Genomic DNA, 20,277 nt, shown 5'->3' with positions numbered 1-20,277 from the left:
AAGAGAAAGACTAAAGCACTGACAAAGAAAGTCTCCCCTTTATATAGAATACAGTTCTTCTAATGTTCCTATGTTGTAAGAAATCTGATGGTATTCTCACTCCTCTACCCCTTGGATCCTCAGCACAGGTGGCCAGGAAAAGGCCATCGCTATTGGATCCCAACCCTGGGGTGGACAAGCGAGGGAGGATCACCTGGGTGGAGGGTCCTTGGGGGCTTGGATTGGTATGCACTTGGGCAAGACATGGTATCCCCCTTTTCGTTGTGACAAACAACCCAAACCTTCCCCAACCTTTATGGGCTATTGTAAGCTGACACCCCTTATCTCTCCACAATTGACACTTGACAGTACTGGTACGAAGAAGAGGCAACTAAGAGCAATTAAAACTATGATCTTTTACCACTCTATTACTGGGACGAGGAAGATGCCTTCTAAGAGCAGTGAAGTTCAGGCATGTCCCTTTAATTGTGGTCAGGCGTGGCTGATTGGTCATCCAAACCTGCAACCTGTAAAAGGGCTGCAGATGTATAAATGGAGCCTAACCCAGTGGCAAAGGGAAACTACAGGAGAAGAACCAGGAGGCCGGTGCATGCAGCAGAGAAACGTGCTGTGGGAGTTGGAACTTCCTGGAGCAGATTGAAGAATATAATGGAAGGTGTGTGGGAAGGCTGTCCCTTTCATTTCTGCTTGAAGTGCTCATTCCCCTGTGGTGGAGGACCACCCCAGGAGTGTCTGAGGGGCAGGAACTGGAGCCCCAACACTAAAGGAACAAGGCTGTATGATCCACTCTGCAGCACAAACTCCTAAAGCAACCACTGAGTTTCTGGTGATTGAGAAACCCAGTGCACGCGTGTGTGACTCTTAATTCTTGAATACTTTATATCGGAGTGATTGCGTGCTTCCGAAGTGCACATTTTTGAAAGTCTCCGATCCGTTTCATCATCCATTTTCAAACTAATGGGGATATTTTGTATTGGAGTGGTTGTGTGCTTCAGAATAGCACATTTTCAAAAGTCTCTGATGTCTTTCAGTGTTAATTAGCAAATAGACAGTGAGTGGAGAGAGGGGACACTTAAGACCCCCCCCTCTTATTTCCATGCTGCCCGAGTGGGCCCAGTCATGGCTGCTTCAGGTCCAGGGCCTCGGTTCTGGGGCACTCATGGGGGAATGCCTCCGGGAACAATCACCCCATTCGTACAAGTACATCCCTGAGTGCTGCCATATTCCCGTGCGTACCCTGGTACAGCGAGACCAAGACTCCATTTTTGTAACATACAGACTCCATTTGCAAATAGCAAAAGGACATTCAGGTTTCTCCCCAGTCTGCAGCCATCTCTGTCGAGCTCACAGCCCGCGCGGCTCTCCCCCACCACCTCCTCTCAGCCGTCCACATGACTGCCAGGTTCCCATGAGAAGGCTGGCAGCAGGAATGCAACAAAATCAACACTGTATCACTTGCCGTCCAACTCCCTCCATTGATTCAGATGCAGCTCAGTGGGAGAAGGCGAGAGCCAGGGCTATCTGTCTCTGTAAACCTGCCATGCACCCCACAGACCCTGGCCATAAAAACCTAATCCTTGTGTACCCCAGAGCAAAATCAACAACCCAAAGAGACCCTTAAATCAGTGAACATATTTTCCTTCCTGATCTACATGAGTGAAAGGATGTTTTCTCAGTATGTGTAAGTTCATATAACCTTTCTGATACCATAAGAAGGCTAATGAGTAAACAATGTAAATACATATACATGTGCTGCTGGAAGTTCCCATGCTAACCTGTTATATTGAAGGTAGAATATATATTGACTTATAATGTTGAAGTGTGTATATGACTAATTATAAGCTCATAACAAATGATAAATTTTAAACCTGTGCAAACTCACACAATGCTACCCCATTGTTGATAAAGTAGAATGTAATTATATGCATGCCATTAGAAAATCTCATATAACCTTTAGTCGCTATCGACTGCCCTTGTTTGTAATTAGTTGACAGCAATTTCTCTCTTACCATCCCCTGTTTTAGTGCTATGACATTGCCCAAATTGTATGGAGTTAGAAGATGTCATAAGTGTACTTTACTTAAATAATAAACCAGCTAAATGTATATGAGATGATAGCGCATTATGTGCAACTATAAAGGCCTCCAGCCATCATGTTGTGTGAAACCAAAAGCCATAAAAGGGGGGCCTAAGCCCACCTCGAATCACCCTGGCCTCATAAAGAGTTATGCTGTTTGGACGCCTAGTCACTGAAGCCCATCTAAAGAGGTGCACGTCTAAAATGAAATGTATTTCTTGTAATGTAGTTACAGTAACCTTACACCGTAACCCTCCCCTTGTCAATATTGAATGAATACCCCCGACCATATATTGACCCTACAACCCCCACCCCCAACTTAGTTTCTGAATATGCTTGAACCAAAGAGTGATATTCTTGATAGAAACATATAATTGATGTTCAGTAATGAATAAGCTTGCCTTGTTTTTTCACGTGCAACCTGCTGGCCTCGCCGCCGGACGAACCGGTGAGACGTATGAACGGATGGGAATGTGTGGCCACAAGGGCAAATGTTGCAGGAATAGGATATCACTGTGTCAACCCATCAGATGTTGGACGGATGAGCCCAGCTGAATGTTTGACCCCACATATCACATCATCTCGTCACCTGCCCAGGGACTAATCAGCCATCACCTACCATATTGCACCCATAGGTGCAACATGTGCCCCTTAGACCTTCCCCTTGTTGATGACTTAATACGTGTATAAAAATGAAATGTAACATGTTTTCTGCAGAGTGCTCTCGGCGTGAGCAGAGTAGATTCCGTTTGCCCTAACTTTAGATAAAAAGCCTTTAATCGCACTATCATTTGGTCTTGGTCTTATTCCCTCCTGGGATGTACCTTTATTGACTGTGCTGGGTGATTTGCCAGCAGTATTGGGGGCCTCTCATTTTCATTGGTGAAATCCTTCTGGCACGAGACGCCCCCCTGCTTTGATCCTGAGCGCGCTCCCTCAAGAGCTACCCGCCAACGGCAACCGGTACACCTAGACGTGCGCACGCAGTAGGGCGAGCGGGTACGGCATCCCTCTTAACAAACCCCATACGTACCATTCACCAGAGCTGGTCGTGATCTTTGAGCGAGGAGCAGCGCCCCGCCGATCGGGTCCAGAGGGTCTCGGATCAAGACGGACACGTGATTATTAAGTGCAAGTGATATTAAAGGCACGGGTGGGAGTCAGATTAGGAGGTCTTGGGATAAAAAAATTTAGTTCGGGTGAGATTGAGGGTGTGTAAAGGTGAATACAAAAAAGGGTAAAATAAGAGGTTCTGGGTGTCTGGGGTCTTTTCCTATCTTTCCTACTATTCTCATTCTATCGCATATGGCTGCCATTAGGACGGTAATGAAGTAAAAGGGGACAATAAGTTAAAAAGGGATCCTATGTCCGTGGGGAGTAGAAGGCGGCGCTGTATAGTGCTATCTCGACTAGTACAGGATATATGGGTGTAAAAAGTTGAAGTGAAAAAAGGTATCAAAGGTATCAAAGGGGTCAAAAGGTGGACTCAGGGTATAAGGTAGAAATGCTTTTTCTGATCTTTATCTTACTTGTACTTTCTTTGGTACTTGAAAAAGAACAAGGGAGTGGGTAGAAGTAGAGGAACATTGGGGACGGTGGGGAGTGTTATGTTTGTATCTATGTTTTCTGTTGTCTATGTGAAACATTAAACGTCTATCTTGTATGTGAAATGATCATTTTTGGTGCATAATGCGAAAAAGCAGACTTGGTGATTCTTGAGTTGAGTTGTTTGGTAAATAACACAGCATAAAAATATTGAAAGGTGACTACACAGTCAATTGTGGTTTATGAAAACTGTAGCATAGGTTAAGTTGAGTATATAAGAAGTGAATAAGTACAAGCAGAACCGTCAGATAAGGTGTAGTGAGAGTGACGTACAATGGGTGCAGAAACACCCCTCGCTCATATCTGCAAAACACTACGAGGGTATGCTGAAAAAATAATGAAGTACCACGAGCAGTGGGTCACAGAGTTGAAGGGGGAAGGAGTATCCCAAATATGGCCCGACGGGGGGTCTTTCGACAAGGAAGTGTTAGATATGGTTGCCACATGTTTGTATATTAAGTACAAACGAAAGCAGCTGCACAATAGGAGAGAAATACTGGATCTGTGGCGCCTGTTCGAGGAGAATGCACCTCCCATGACAACAGCTGGCAGCATAGGGCCACCCACTCAAGATGAAAAGAACATACATGTCACACGTGTCTATCCCTTATTGTCAAAACCAGTGCCTGCAGAAGGGTATAGTGACCCCATGTATGTAGCACAACCCACCGCCCCGCCTGTACACAAGCCATCCGTCACTGCACCACCCCCATACGAGAGCCAAAGTATAGCAAGACCCCTAAACACCTCAACAGTTGATATTGGGAAACTAGCTAGATTTAGATTTAGAATCTCAGCTCACAATGGCCCGCACAGAACTGTCCCGCATAAGGACACTGGGGGAAGGAGGAGGGACACCCACCCAACAGGCAGATCGAGATGATACTCTCCCGCTGAGTGTGGGAACAGGGGAAGAGGGATGGAAGAAGGGAGAGATCTTGTTCAGAATAAACAACACCCCTACACGAATAATAGGAATAAATACTGCAGAGAGCGAACGGGAGGCAGAGGAAGGAGGGGCAACGTCAGACAGAGAGGCAGAGTGCTGGAGTGACATAGAAGAACAGGAGGAAGAGAACAGAAGGTTAGGAATTGCTGCAGGTGATGCCTCGTTTGGAGAAGGGTTGTCTCCTGTAGAAGAATGGACAGGGAGGCTGAGAAACAGGGCAGGGCATATTGCAGTGGTCGGAAAGAAAGGAAAGAAGGTGAGTACTAAAAAGGGGGGAAACATCTACAGCTACCTCTAATACACTGAGGGGCTGGAAGGCCAAACTACATACCATGGGCTCAAATGGACAAGGTCAACTTGCTCAAACAACTACCCCCACTCTCCGGAGGCGCCAGCAAGTGGATATATGCATTTGAAAAACACACGGCAGGCGTGCCCTTGGCAGTGGGGGATGTTAAAAGCTTGCTTGTGTCGGCAATGGGAGACCAGGCTAACAGGGTCTGGGCAAAGGCAGGGTTCCCAGGAATGTCCTTAGACTTTGACCTTCATGATGGGGCCTCGTTCAACACAGTGCGAGCACGCGTGAGCGATGCGTTGAGGGAAACATTCCCAGACACTCCCGATTTGCAGTCAGTGATGCAATGTGCCATGAATGATGAGTAAGATGTGATGTCTTTCATTCTCCGGGTGCAGGACATGTGGAGAGCGGAAACTGGTATGGCCTGGGACCAATCAACGTCCCTGTTTTACTTCATTATAAAAAGTGGACTCCCAAAGGAAGTGCAGAAAGCCCTTGATAAAATAGCTGGGATAGAAGCCAAGGGGTGGCCTGAAATTCAAAGCATCATAGTGTACCACTGCAAGAGGATCAAAGAGAAGGAGATAGCGCAACAGCAGTTGGCAGACAAAGCTAAATTAGTACAGAGCAAATTGCTGATGGTCAGTGCAGTTACAGCTACCAGCGAGGCAGGGAAGGAGCAGGAAGAGGAAGACGGACAGATAGGAATACCAATGCAGATGGAGGCAAACTGGACAGGTAACGGACAGGAGCAGTGGGCGGGAGAAAACCAATATGAGAGACAGCAGTGGCCAGCAAGAGGGGGCGAGGCAACAGAGGAGGATTTAGGGGGTCGAGAGGTGGAGGCGCAGGGTATGGAGGGCCACGAGGGGGAGTGCAAGGACAATGTTGGCAGTGTGGGAGGTGGGGTCACTTTATGCGAGAATGTCGAAGCAGGCCAAACAGTTCATACACAAACGGACACCTGCATCCAGGAAGCCCTTACGGACTGCCGATGGGCGGCGGTAGGAGAGATAGCCAACCTGACCCCGGGTACATGAATGAGCATCCCATGCCCCCTCAGGACACATCCTCGCATCCCCAGTGCCATAATCATGCCACCCATGTGCGTCACCAGACTTATGCCACTAACGCCAATGGGGCCCCTGCGGCACCATGCAGGGGAACCGTAGTAGTGACGGGAAATGTTTTCGACGTAGATGAACTCCTGCGGCATTCAGCATAGCACAGCCCATAGAGAGCACTTGCGTGTCCAGTACTATCAATAACCTGCGATGCAGCAGAGGCACCACTCATAGGGGCAGCAATAGGAAACAAGCAATTTATTTTCATGCTGGATTCGGGAGCGGAAAAATCGTGCCTCAAAGAAGGCATATTCCCGCTTTCTAATCGGACTTTGGAAATGCAGGGGTTCTCTGGGGCGGTGGTCGAGGTTCCATACACAGAAGAACTAGACATAACGGTGGGGGGAAAGACTGTACGCACCCCCCTTCTATATTACGAGGAATCACCCATCAACCTGCTGGGAAGGGACCTTCTCAGCAAACTCAATATGTCCATTTCGTTTACAGAAAGAGGGATAGTGTGCTCCACGCCAGGCATATGTACAATTCGTGCAATGTTATTGATACACGCACAGACAGACTTCCCGCAAACACGAGGCATACCCGTGAATCCTTTTATGTTCATACAGGGGCTGAGAATACTAACACAAGTGGTGCCAGAACTAAAGAACAACAAATGGAGAATGCCTTCAGAGTTCATCTTCGCCCAGTAGCAGACCCAGAAATAGTGCCTGGAAGGATCGTGTCCCTTGACATACACGCCGTGCAGGTGTCAGCCCAGAGGATAGCAGTGATAGCAATGGACATCCAGGGATGCCAGTGGAGAACAGTACTGTGCATCAACGCCAATAAGGCCCTGCGGGAGTTAACTGATGAAGAACTTTTTTGTGACACAGAAGATGCTGGGGAAATAGTAATGGAAATTGCAATCCCTTGCGACATCATGATCCAAAGAAGAGAGGTGCAGTTGCCTCTCGTTGCAATGATCAAGGCCCCACCAGCTTACTTTGAAGCAGACATGTTCCTAGTACCACAAGAATTGTGGACGACAGGCCCACACGATGTAGGCCTGCTACATGAAGTGACACCAGTAAAGATGAAACTCAAACCTGGGGCTATCCTACCCTGGGTTAAACAATACCCTATATTGAAGCAAGCTGAGGAGGGAATAAAAGACACAATTTATGCACTAATGATACAAGGCATAATAGTTCCCTCAAGCTCACGTTGTAACACCTGCATTTACCCGATTAAGAAAGCAAAGGGAGGGGCATGGAGGATGATTCAAGATTTAGGCCCCCTCAATGACGTAGTACAAAAAGAGTTCCCTCTTGTTCCCAATCCTGCCTCGATACTGTGCAGCATTCCAACGGAAGCCACCCACTTCACAGTGGTGGACCTAAAGAATGCGTTCTTTTCAATTCCCCTCGATCAAGGGTCATGGTACTTAACAACATTCACATTGGGGGGGGGGGGCAAATGTATGAACATTGCAGGCTCCCCCAAGGATATTGTGAAAGCCCTAGTATCTTTAACAGAATATTGCATGAAGACCTCGGAAACATACACACAGCGAGCCCCATAATACAATACATAGATGATCTGTTGGTCTGCAGGAAAAGTGAGAATGAATGCAGAGAAGATTCAATCATCCTGCTGACACATCTTGCACAGAAGGGGTACAAGGTAGACAGATAGAAGCTGCTGTACTGTCTAACGGAAGTACTGTATCTAGGACAACTGATTTCCAAAGATGGTAAAAGAATCATCCCAGACAGAGCAGCAGCAATAAAAGCAGTAAGAGAGCCTAGTACAGTAAAGGAAATGCAGAAGTTCCTTGGCATGTGTAATTACTGCCGCGCATGGATACTAGACTATGCATCATACACCAGGCCCCTGCTACAGGCACTCAAAGAAGCACAGAGGGAGAACACTAAGCTACAATGGACACAAGAAATGCACACAGCTTTTAATACACTCAAAGAACTGATATCCACTGCACCGGTTCTCGCGACCCCAAATTATGTACAGGAATTTTATCTTTTCTCGCACTGCAACGGCACACTTATGACAGCTGTACTGACACAAAAGACATCCCTGGACCACAAGCCTTTGGCATTCTATAGTGGAACACTTGATGCAGTGATGCAAGGACACTTTGCTTGCGAACAGGCTCTCGCAGCCGCCACATTCGCAATAGGAAAGAGCTCTACCATCGTGATGGGATGCTCCGTCACATTGTATGGAGAAGATTCCCTGTTCACCATACTTGAGAGATCAAAAAGCACTTTGACCACCCAAAGAGCCACAGCATATGAACTGATCATTTCCAGCACCAATATTCACATAGTGCGGTGTAAAAGTGTAAACCCCACCACGTTCATCACAGAGGCATGCACGGTAGAAGACATGCAACAGCATGATTGCGCCACATACACTGGGGATGACGGGGACACACAAAGGCACATGAAACTGCACTTTCAGAAGGAGAAGTTTACTTCGTGGATGGGTCTGCCTTCATAGATTGTGAAACAGGAGAAAAACACGTAGGAGCAGCTGTAGTGTGGGTAGAAGACCGGGAGTTTGAGGTAATAGTGCAAAAAACGTTGCCCCCACATTGTTCCGCCCAAGCAGCCGAATTAGTAGCACTGATAGAAGCACTCCATACAGCAAAAGGATGTATGGTCACTATTTACCCAGATTCCTCATACATGGCAACCACGGTACACGGAGGGTTGGCACGGTGGGGGAGCAAAGGATTCCGGGGAACTGATGGGCAATGTTGCCTCTAATTTTTTTGGGCTGTGTGCGCCAAAGAATAGTTGTGTGCGGGCTGTTTTTCAGTCATGTGAGCAACTGAGTGATGCGCTGCCAGACCAGGGGTGGTCAGCGTTGGCGCGGCGGCTGCGGCGGCACAGCGCCCGACCAGTGAGCAAGGCTTAGTGATCAGATTCCACAGTGTGCAAGCGAGGAATGCGAATTTGCGGCACAAAAAGCTCTACTTCAAGAGACATTTAGGTGCTCTATTCTCCTCCCAAGACTTTAGCTCATCTCTCAGGCTTATCAAAAATCTGTTCCCTATCCATCCATCCTCTCCTCCTATTCTCTGTTCCACTAATCTGCAGACTGCAGGGACTGCGCCTGAGCCTTAGGGGTAAAGAGGCCTGTGCAAACAACAACACATACTGATCAAGTTCCCACTAACTTGCCCAAATCGCAGCTAATTCCTAGCCTTCCTCAGCAAAATTGAGCCCAGAGAAAACATATTGGGGGCATGCATGTGCAAACGTGCTCTGCTACAGGGATGGCCATCGCACCCGTGTGAAGAGATCCGAATAAAGATACCCTGACCTGAAGCTAAAAGCAGCCCCTGCACATTTTCCGCTCAGCATATGCATTCATGTGCCGAAAAATGACTTCAAGCAAGCAACTGTATCAATTGTGTTCATTGTGTGTCTGCACATCGCCATAAATCAGAGCATTTTTGTATGGGCCCAATCACTGTGCATTCTATGTCTTCTGTTCAATAGGGGACAAATACAACGAGAAGCATATACGTTTTGTTGAGCTGATTTATTTAAAGGTATATATACTTTTCTAATTGGTTTTGTACTTTTCAAACCATTTCCAAATGCTTAAAAGCCAAACATACTTTTTTGTACAACCTCTGTTTTGCATTGCCTATGCTGTACAAAACACAAAGTTACAGCGCTACTCAACTATTGCATAATGCAAGAAAAACTGGCAATGTCAAACGTTTTGACTTTTGAGTAGGTATGGGTAATGCATTTGCCAGGTCATGTCATAGTGGTGTTACCTGACCATTGATGGTAGCAGCTGCAAAATGGTGAGAGTGCTCGGGTATATAATAGCAGTCCCTGGCAAATGTCTAATACTTATCCACAAGCCAAAACTGTTTGCTTTGCCAATGCTTGTTTTTAACAGGACCTCATTGAAGGACATGCATAGTGCTTACAAATCGAGTGGCTGAAGGCAGACCTGGCTCAGACATGTTTATTACATCAGTAGCAGTTTACAGCTCCAATTAAGTCATTATGTTTCAGAAGACTGCTTTAAAAAAAACGAAAAAAACTGGCAGGCACTTGGAGCTCAAAGCAGACAAGGCATTGGCGGTTCTGTGGGAGGCCTGGTTCGATTCCTGGCCAATGAAGGCAGTTTCTATTGGGTGCTTTCAAACACAATGTACTCACTGTATAAGCGGCTAACAAATGTACAATAAATAAATGTGTGTATGGAAGGGGCACACTGCATTGTTAACATTGTATAGTTCATTTTTTTAAACGTTTGATTTCTTTTAATGAATACATAATATACAGTGCAATCCTAGTACGTGGTTACAAACCCCAAACATCCTTCGATTAAAAAAAAAAAAGCAAAACCATTTATTTTAGCTAGACCGATCTTTTCAACGTGATATCTATATGGATTCACACTTATCCTATGCATCGCTCTGTCTGTGTGTGTCATGCACGCTCTAGTGTACAGCATGCTGCCATTACGAGGAGACCAATTAAAAAGGTAAGTGGATTTTTGGTTTGTGATGTCTGTATATTGCCAGTGTGTGTATACTCCGTGGGCAGAGCATGTGAAATTGGAATGCATTATGCTTGACAATCAGCTTAAGGACAAGTGACGATTGGACCTGCTTTTATTACAAACATTGTGTTAGCTCAGGCTCTTCAGATTTTGGATGCACTATTTAAGTGTGTGTCATTATTTTCACCCGAACCCAAAAGGTGTTGAGGAAAGCAATTCATAATTTTTTCAAAGCCTTTGGGTTCGGGTGCAAAAACACTTTCCTCCTATTGCTCCAACTGATATGTGCTCCCACCCACTGCCCCTATACATATATCAACCAGACTCCACGGCTAACGGGTCGACCCCCCACGCCCTGTGTGAGAAGCTGTTCATTTTAAGCGCTGATAGGCGGAACAGGTTGCCGGTCCTTCGCTGGCCTTTCAGAAAGAACGCATAGCACAAATAGTCTTGCTGCTCACTGAAAGCGTGCGTGTATTGGAGGATATACGTAAAAGTGTTGCCCTGCGCCCAACTAGAAGGGTGCATGTTATTGTTTAATCTACATGTTGTAGGTGTTCCTGCTATTCCTGCTATTGTATATCTTTCTAAATCCAAAATATCAAAGCATGCCATTAGGGATGTATGCACTGACTCATTGGCTCGATTATGTTGAGGGATTGAAGAAGGGCACAAACAAACGGCCGGACAGACAAGGGATCCCTGCACCCTACTCATCCAACAGGCCCCATAAAACCCTGTGCCAAGGAGCGTATCTACAACGGTGACTGGCATATGTGTGGGTTGATTAGTGCCATGCCCCTACACATCTAAAGTTCAATGGGTGTCACACATCGGGGTCTGAGTGACCCGCGCACCTGTTCATCACGCCAGGTGAAACAAACCACCAAGGTACCTACCAAAGTTGTGACGCTTCGCCACAATATCCGACGTTTCTCAGCCCCTTACTTCTCTCGGTGGCGGTTACCCTGGAGATTGGGCTCAACAACATCAAAGGTATCGACAACCTAGCCTTTGCCTACAACTCCCAGGAAACCTACTTTTTGCGTGTAGTTCCGACTATTGGGAACGTGAGCTCTGATGGGCTTACGGCACTCCGCCTCCTGAGTATATTAGGCACTGCAGCGGTAAGGACGCTGCTTCTGATTAAAGTTGCAACCGGCATCCGAAGTTTGCGTCTTCTGTGCCTTCCAGGCTTCCCGTATACCAATTCCTGTTTCTCCAATTACAGACTGCCTTGAGAGTTCTCAAACACTTTTGACTTCCTGTGTACCGGACCCTTGCCTGCTCTATGGTTTGCTTTCTTCCTGATTCTGTACAGTCATTAGCCCGCTTGTGTATCAGATCTCGCTGCCTGTTTACTGGATTGCCTTCCTTCTCTCCTGATTTACCTACCACCGCCTTCAACTGGTTTTCCTCACTTTCCCAGCTGACTCCAAGTACTGGGTACTGTTCCATTCCAGTGTTCTTTTGTGGATTTCAACTCCATTCCGAGGTTTTGGATTTGCTCCCTCAAGTGCACGCAAGGACGCTTTGCTGATTACACACAAAAACTCTTTTTCTGAAAGTGCACACAGGGACGCCTTGCTGAGAAGTGTGCACCTACCCGTATCTAGTGCGCCCCTCGTGCCACCCGGGTATAGCTTCCCTACTAACCTTCCTGTTTATTGTTTTGTACCTCCGTTGTTCTAGTTTAGGTTATTTCAATTCCTGTTCAATTCCTTCTGGTAAGACTTCCTTCACTTTATTTATTGATTCCTATCTGAATCTATTAATTCTTACCCGAATCCTCAAAATAGAAGTTAATCTCTTTTCTGTACTTACAGGGGAAATTCCATTTCTGTTCCTTTTCGATGATAAGGGGAGTGGGTGACCCAGGTACTTTCTGTTTCTGAGAGGCTTTTCTCTTTTGATGATCTTAGCTTTTTCCAAATATTTACCAATTGTCTTTTTCTTTTAGCTGGGTCCGTGGCGGTGTGTTCTCCCCGCTCTTTTGGGTGATCAGTCTCTCAGTCTGTAATTTAGTGCAGCTGAGGGTCATATCATCAAAAAGAGCTTATTCCCTCAACAGAGAGGAGGCTCAGGTGGAGGCTCCATCTTGAGCTCTTCAATCAACATCCAGTACTTCCTTCCTGGTCGCTTGCCCGAACCACTCGCCGGCCGGTGAGTAACAATGGGCAGGGGTTGCTTTAGCAATAAGTACACGTTCAATGCAGTCTTTGGGATCTTCTCTGTGACACAGAATATAAAGTCCTCTGGAACAATTTATGCTAGTCGTGATGCTCTTCAATTTAGAATGAAAGAAATATCTGCTGTGCATTTTGGGATAAAGGCGGCAGTATTGCTGATGAACCAATACTCCGGATTTAAATAACTGTGTAATAACAACATTAGCAGCGAGCGACTGTAGAAATAGCAGTATTTGTAAACTGAACCCCCGCCTCTGTGCCCTCTGCTTTTCTGCTTCCATAATGAGATAAAGGTCTGTGTAATTAAGTGTAGTGCTAAGATTTACGACAAGAGCGGCACTTCAGGGAGCTGGTAGCAGACACATGAGAACCAACAGGCCCCTGATAGAAGAGGGGCAGACAATTACCAGAGCACAGCTTCGGCCAACAGCAGAGAGGGCCTCACTGGTTCCTTCCATGTAACGTTAGGGACAACGGAAGGAATAAATAATTCATTTTAGATTCGGAAGAATATATGTACTAACCAACCTGTGCAGCAGAAAGGAGAAAGCAGACAAAATTGTCACCGTCACGAGTCTTGGAAGCCACAGCATGCGTTGCTGCCTGCTGGCTTCTAATTCTGAAGGTGAGAGGAGGAGGCTGGCAAGCTGCGCAGAAGTGCACTGCGCACTCCAGCCCAGCCTGGACTGGCACGTGCCGTATTCCCTGGGGGTGGGGGAGGAGGGGAACGCGAGCAAGAGTTGTCAACAACTCTTGCTCGTGGTCCTGCTTCGTTCTTCTCCCCCTCCCCACTGTTGTACAGTGTAAATGAAATCAATCATGCCATGGGGAATCTAATCCACAGCGTTGGCCTGCGCCTGCTGCGTGTAAACTTCAGACAGAGTCTGAAGTTTGCACGCATCAGTGCACAGACTTGATGGACACAGGACACACAAACTGGGGGGATAAAGGCCATTGTATCCCCCCCACTTAAAATTGTGGGGGGGATTTGTCCCCCCCATCCTCCCCCGTGTCCTACACCCATGCCAGCAGGCCCCTTCCTGAAGCCCTAGAAACCGAAGCAGACTCATGCCGAGTGCTGAGTGCTGCTGACAGGGCCATCCTCCTCCTAGTCGGACCCTAGTTCGTTCGGCACATTACCAGCCCAGCCAACGGGCCCCCCCAAAAAAATGTGTTTTATAAAAAATAAAATTTGAAAAACAAATAAAAATAAAAATAATGATTTGCAGCAAAATTAGTAACTGCGCGGTAAAATGTGCAATATGCACGGCTCCCAAATCAAAGGTGCGCGGCTGCACAGGCGTGCACCTTACAGGGAACGTTGCTGATGGGTCCCCAGTACAACATGCAGCATTACTAGGAGATTTGAGTGATGCTCTGAAGGAACCCACAATCTTCGCGGTCATGAAATGTCAGGCCCATACACGAGGTGAGGATGTCATCTCATTAGGGAACGCGGCCACGGACACTGCTGCCAAAGAAGCCTCCTACCTACCTAAGGGCCTGACAGGTGAATACATACTACAAAAGGCAGTAGAAGAGATACAGCCTGAGGGCTTTAACTCATTGCCAGTGTCCCAAATAATTGAGCTCCAACATGAGGCATCTGGCGAGGAAAAAGAAATGTGGGTAAAAAGAGGATGCAGTCAGTCACCCACTGACTTACTATGGAGACAAAACATCACAGGCAAGGTAGTGATGCCCACAAAATTGCTAGAAGTAGCATTTAAGCAACTGCACTTTCCAGCCCACAATGCAAAACAGCACATCATTGCAGACATTCAGGAAAATTGGTTTGCCCCGGGTCTACAGGAACACGTTACAAAGCTGATAGTAGAATGTATTACCTGTCAAACATACAATTCTGGTATGACATCACGGACCCTCAGAGGAACATTACCAAAGCCTGATGGGCCCTTTAGAGAGCTGCACATAGATTATGCCGACATGGGAGAGCGGTGTAATGGGGCCAGATACTTGATTGTTGTCGTGTGCCCATTCTCCCGGTGGGTGGAGGCGGGGCCCTGTGCCCACCCCGACGCACGATGTGCAGCCAGGTTCCTAGTGAGAGAGGTGTTTCCTCGCTGGGGTATTTGTGACATCATACGTTCCGACAACGGAACGCATTTTGTAAATGACATGTTCAAACATATTACCGCAATGCTGGGCAAAACCCACAAGCTCTGCACGATTTATCATCCCCAATCGAACGGCATTGTGGAAAAAATGAATGGATTGCTCAAGAGTAGATTATCTAAACTGTGCCACACACTCAAGAAGAACTGGGTGTATTGCTTACCCCTAGCGCTTTTTGAAATGAGGAACCAACCCAGCAAGGACCACCACCTGTCACCTCATGAAATTGTGACAGGTAGCAGCATGCATACAGCCCTTTCACCCCTGCACACACAGTCAGACGCCCATCAGAGTGCCACTGTTCTAGGTGAAGAATTCCATGAATACCTCAGAAATTTGACAAAAGCAGCATGCACAATAGCAAAACAAATAGCACCCCCTTTCACACAAGATATGCCAACAGACACAGCAACACCTACCACAGAGAACATAGACTGCCAGCTGGTGACAGATGACATGGTATACGTCAGAAGTTTCGTGAGGAGATGGAACGGGCCAAGATCCCATGGTCCATATAAAGTGATCTTTTGTACACTCACAGATGTTAAGGTGGAGGGACTGCAGTACTGGGTGCATTTGACAGATGTGCGTAGGGCCCGTGGAAACAAAAACAATCAGGACGCCCAAGAAGGTGTAGGAGAGGGTAGCACTCAAACATAATATTTGGATGGGGTGAGAAACTGGTATCACGCTGAATATTGCAGAAAATTCAGGGGTGACAAGATATGTAAATATTCGTGTAAGTGTGTTAACAATTTTCTTTTTTAATGATGAGACAACGAGAGAAGGTTAATGAAAATGGCTGCATTGCGCATCTCATGGCCTTGGTTGTGGTGTAAAGTAATGATGTATGAATAACACTTTCTTTTCTTTAAGTAATAAAATGGCACAAGTACCCCATGCGCATCCCTCACTTTCCCCTACCCAGACGTAAGCTGTGGGGAGGAGAGACGGAAGGACATGTCATGGACAATGAATGTATAAAATGCAATCGTAATAACGAGAAAAATAATGTGTGAAGATATGACATTAGAGCGTAGAGTAAAAGTGGCCAATTTGTGGTTGTGAATAACATATAAAAATGCTATGCATGATTAACAAATGCTTGTATGTCACTTATCAGGAATATCACTGGGCATGGACGAGCCTCCAACGACAACTAGTAATAGTGTAGATAGGGGTAGACGGAGGAGAGAGGCGTATCCTAGCTATTCGTATGAATGTGTATTATTTTTGTGTGCAGTTGTGTTCTTTACAGTATTATTTGGTTTGTTTTTGTGTTGGGTCATAGTGTATATTTCAATTGATGCTGGCCAGGGGGGCAAGTGCATGGAGACAATAAAGGAAGGGACCCTCCTGATTTGGGATGGGGCAAGGTTAATATGGGGTCATTGGAGCCCAGAAAATGAACAGAACAATATGACTAACACAAATGCAATGCATAATACACCCATGTAGGCCACCACATCGCCCCAAAAGGCCAATGATTCCCATTTTAGCGTATACACAATTAATGATAAAACTCCATCAGAACTTACATGGGTGCAGAACCATCCATATCCCACCACTGTGGTGACACAAATAATAAACAGGCCCGCTAGCCCAACGGTTGGGGGAGGGGGTAATGAAGGCCGAACAATGCCAAGTACTGGTGACAACTTTCATGTTGTTGTAATAAAGGAACAGGGGTGGGGGGCTGTCGGAGGGGGGTTAAAAAGGAAACGGAGGGAAACGGAGATGGATGATTGGGATGAAGAACACACATTTGGCTTAGATACAGTTGACAACCCCAGGACACCCATCAAACAAATAAATGGTATGCCGACATGAGCCACACAGCCCAAAAAACAACTAATGAGAGATGCTATGTCTGCTCCCTCATACCTCATGCCTCGGGCACCCCCAAAGTGCTACTGCCACAAGAAATTCCATTTACAGAGGCCCAATGTCTTCTACATCTCATGCTATGCCGAATCAAAAATAAGTTTCAAGCACACACAGTCTCTTTTGAATTATTACAGAATGAACGTACATGCTACTCCTGGCCGCAAGGAGTAATTTGCGTGAAGGAACCTTTTTTGGTAATAAAGGGTACGTTACATGCTGACAACAAGTGGCAGAAAGAAGAGATCGTGTGCAAAGCAGAAGCACTCCGAGGCCTGGCTGAAGATAAGCTCTCATGGGTACAGAGAACATGCGCTCCCATATGGACTGAACACATAAGCAAACTCACATGGGTCACCACCATCGAGAAGCCCTTCAAGTTACAGAAAAACATTTCATATGAACTATGCTTCTACGGAGAAGGAAAAAGTGACAGGGGAAGAAACAAAAACTGCAGCAAAACACTCATAATTCCTGACATGAAGAAAGGCACAGAAGCCCTAATGGACACGTATTGAGTTTGCGGCAACATGGCCTACCTGCATCTCCGCACAAATGGTAATTCCAGAGAGCCACATTAACGGGAAACGCAACCTTGTAGCGAACGAAGATGCACCTTCCCCAACACCACTCGAGACGACACCAGCAGATGCCTTAAACGAGGAAGGAGTGCAAGGCACATACCAGAGAAGGAGAAGGTCGTCCAACTATATCTCCACCAAGTCATCTGAACTGCTGGCCCAGATCCCGGAATACAGACTATTCAGCTCAGTAGAAACATTTTTTGTATCCCTCGTTCCCAGCATCCAGGCAAGAGCAAACGCCAAGTGGCTGCAGATCACCCGATGGGAGCTAATTCAATTGGCCAACGACACTGAAGAAGAGTTCAACATCATCAAGGTAGAACTTTGAGCCTTGCGATTGATGACGATGCAGAATCGATATGTATTGGATCTATTGACAGCAATCGATGGAGGTGTTTGCCGAAAAATCGGGAGCACATGTTTCACATTTGTACCTTCTGCGGATGCCGAGAATGGCTCACTCTCACACATGATAGCCGCGGTGCACAGCTCAGCACCTGGTTCGACAATCTCTTCTCGTGGGTGACCTCCTGGCTTGGAATGACTATTAAACTCTGCATACCCCTCATCGTCTTTTTGCTCCTGATTTTTTGTGTGTGCCAATTGGGACTTGGATGCTGTGCAAATGTAGTACCAAATGGCACGCTAATGATGGTGACAATGGGACGTGCAAATGGTGTGGCACAGATAAAACATGAGGCGGAGGTACAAACAGGTGATGCCCCAGGTCCCAAATATAGAATGACTGCAATATATAATACAGGGCATATAGTTGATAGTTTATACCATACAACTATAAAAGAACCCAGTGAATTGTGTTGGTACAAAGAAGTATGGGTGGACCTAGAAGGTGACGGGGGGTGTATGTATTTGAGCTGCACTCCCGATGAATATGCTAGGAGGGGGCACAGCCTTAGAGCGGTATAAAGGGCATGGATGCCAATTAAGGGGACCCCTGCATGGGACGAGGCAGTGGCAGAGGAGGAAGAACGCAAACGGTTGGGGCAATTACATTATTCGTTACTTAAGTGATGAAAGGGGGAAATGATTGGAGAGAGGGGTCACTTAAGACCCCCCCTTATTTCCATGCTTCCCGAGTGGGCCCAGTCATGGCTGCTTCAGGTCCAGGGCCCCGGCCCTGGGGCACTCATGCGGGAACGCCTCCGGGAACCATTACCCCATTCGTACAAGTACGTCCATGGGTGCTATCATATTCATGTGCATACCCTGGTACAGCAAGACAAGGACTCCATTTTTGTAACATACAGACTCCATTTGCAAATAGCAAAAGGACATTCAGGTTTCTCCCCAGTCTGCAGCCATCACTGTCGAGCTTACAGCCCGCGTGGCTCTCCCCCACCACCTCCTCTCAGCCGTCCACATGACTGCCTGGTTCCCATGAGAAGGCTGGCAGCAGGAATGCAACAAAATCAACACTGTATTACTTGCCGTCCAACTCCCTCCATTGATTCAGATGCAGCTCAGTGGGAGAAGTCTCTGTAAACCTGCCATGCACCCCACAGACCCTGGCCATAAAAACCTAATCCCTGTGTACCCCAGAGCAAAATCAACAACCCAAAGAGACCCTTAAATCAGTGAACATATTTTCCTTCCTGATCTACACGAGTGAATGGATGTTTTCTCAGTATGTGTAAGTTCATATAACCTTGCTGATACCATAAGAAGGCTAATGAGTAAACAATGTAAATACATATACATGTGCAGCTGGAAGTTCCCACGCTAAACTGTTATATTGAAGGTAGAATATATGTTGACTTATAATGTTGAAGTGTGTATATGACTAATTGTAAGCTCATAACAAATGATGAATTTTAAACCTGTGCAAACTCACACAAGGCTACCTCATTGTTGATAATGTAGAATGTAATTATATGCATGCCATTAGAAAATCTCATATAACCTTTAGTCGCAATCGACCGCCCTTGTTGGTAATTAGTTGACAGCAATTTCTCTCTTACCATCCCCTGTTTTAGTGTTATGACATTTCCCAAATTGTATGGAGTTAGAAGATGTCATAAGTGTACTTTACTTAAATAATAAACCAGCTAAATGTATATTAGACGATACCCTGTTATGTGCAACTATAAAGGCCTCCATCCATCATGTTGTGTGAAACCAAAAGCCATAAAAGGGGGGCCTAAGCCCACCTCAAATCACCCTGGCCTCATAAAGAGTTATGCTGTTTGGACGCCTAGTCACTGAAGCCCATCTAAAGAGGTTAACGTCTAAAATGAAATGTATTTCTTGTAATCTAGTTACAGTAACCATATACCCTAACCCTGCCCTTGTCAATATTGAATGAATACCTCCGACCATACATTGACTCTACAAACCCCATCCCCAATTTAGTGTCCGAATATGCTTGAACCAAAGAGTGATATTCTTGATAGAAACATATAATTGATGTTCAGTAATTAATAAGATTGCCTTGTTTCTTCACGTGCAACCTGCTGGCCTCGCCGCCGGACGAACCGGTCAGACGTATGAATGGATGGGAATGTGTGGCCACAAGGGCAAATGTTGCAGGAATAGGATATCACTGTGTCAACCCATCAGATGTTGGACAGATGAGCCCAGCTGATCGTTTGACCCCACGTATCACATCATCTCGTCACGTGCCTATGGACCAATCAGCCATCACCGACCATATAGCACCAATAGGTACCTCCTCTTAGTGACCAATCCCGATCAAACATGTGCCCCTTAGGCCTTCCCCTTGTTGATGACTTAATATGTGTATAAAAATGAAATGTAACATGTTTTCTGCAGAGCACTCTAGGCGTGAGCAGAGTAGATTCTGTTTGCCCTAACTTTAGATAAAAAGCCTTTAATCGCACTCTCATTTGGTCTTGGTCTTATTCCCTCCTGGGATGTACCTTTATTGACTCTGTTCGGTGATTTGCCAACAGTATT

Source organism: Ambystoma mexicanum, chromosome 1p, assembly GCF_040938575.1.
Source record: "Ambystoma mexicanum isolate Mex_15411 chromosome 1p, UKY_AmexF1_1, whole genome shotgun sequence".
Classification (NCBI taxonomy): domain Eukaryota; kingdom Metazoa; phylum Chordata; class Amphibia; order Caudata; family Ambystomatidae; genus Ambystoma; species Ambystoma mexicanum.
Note: the sequence above shows the minus strand (reverse complement) of the source record.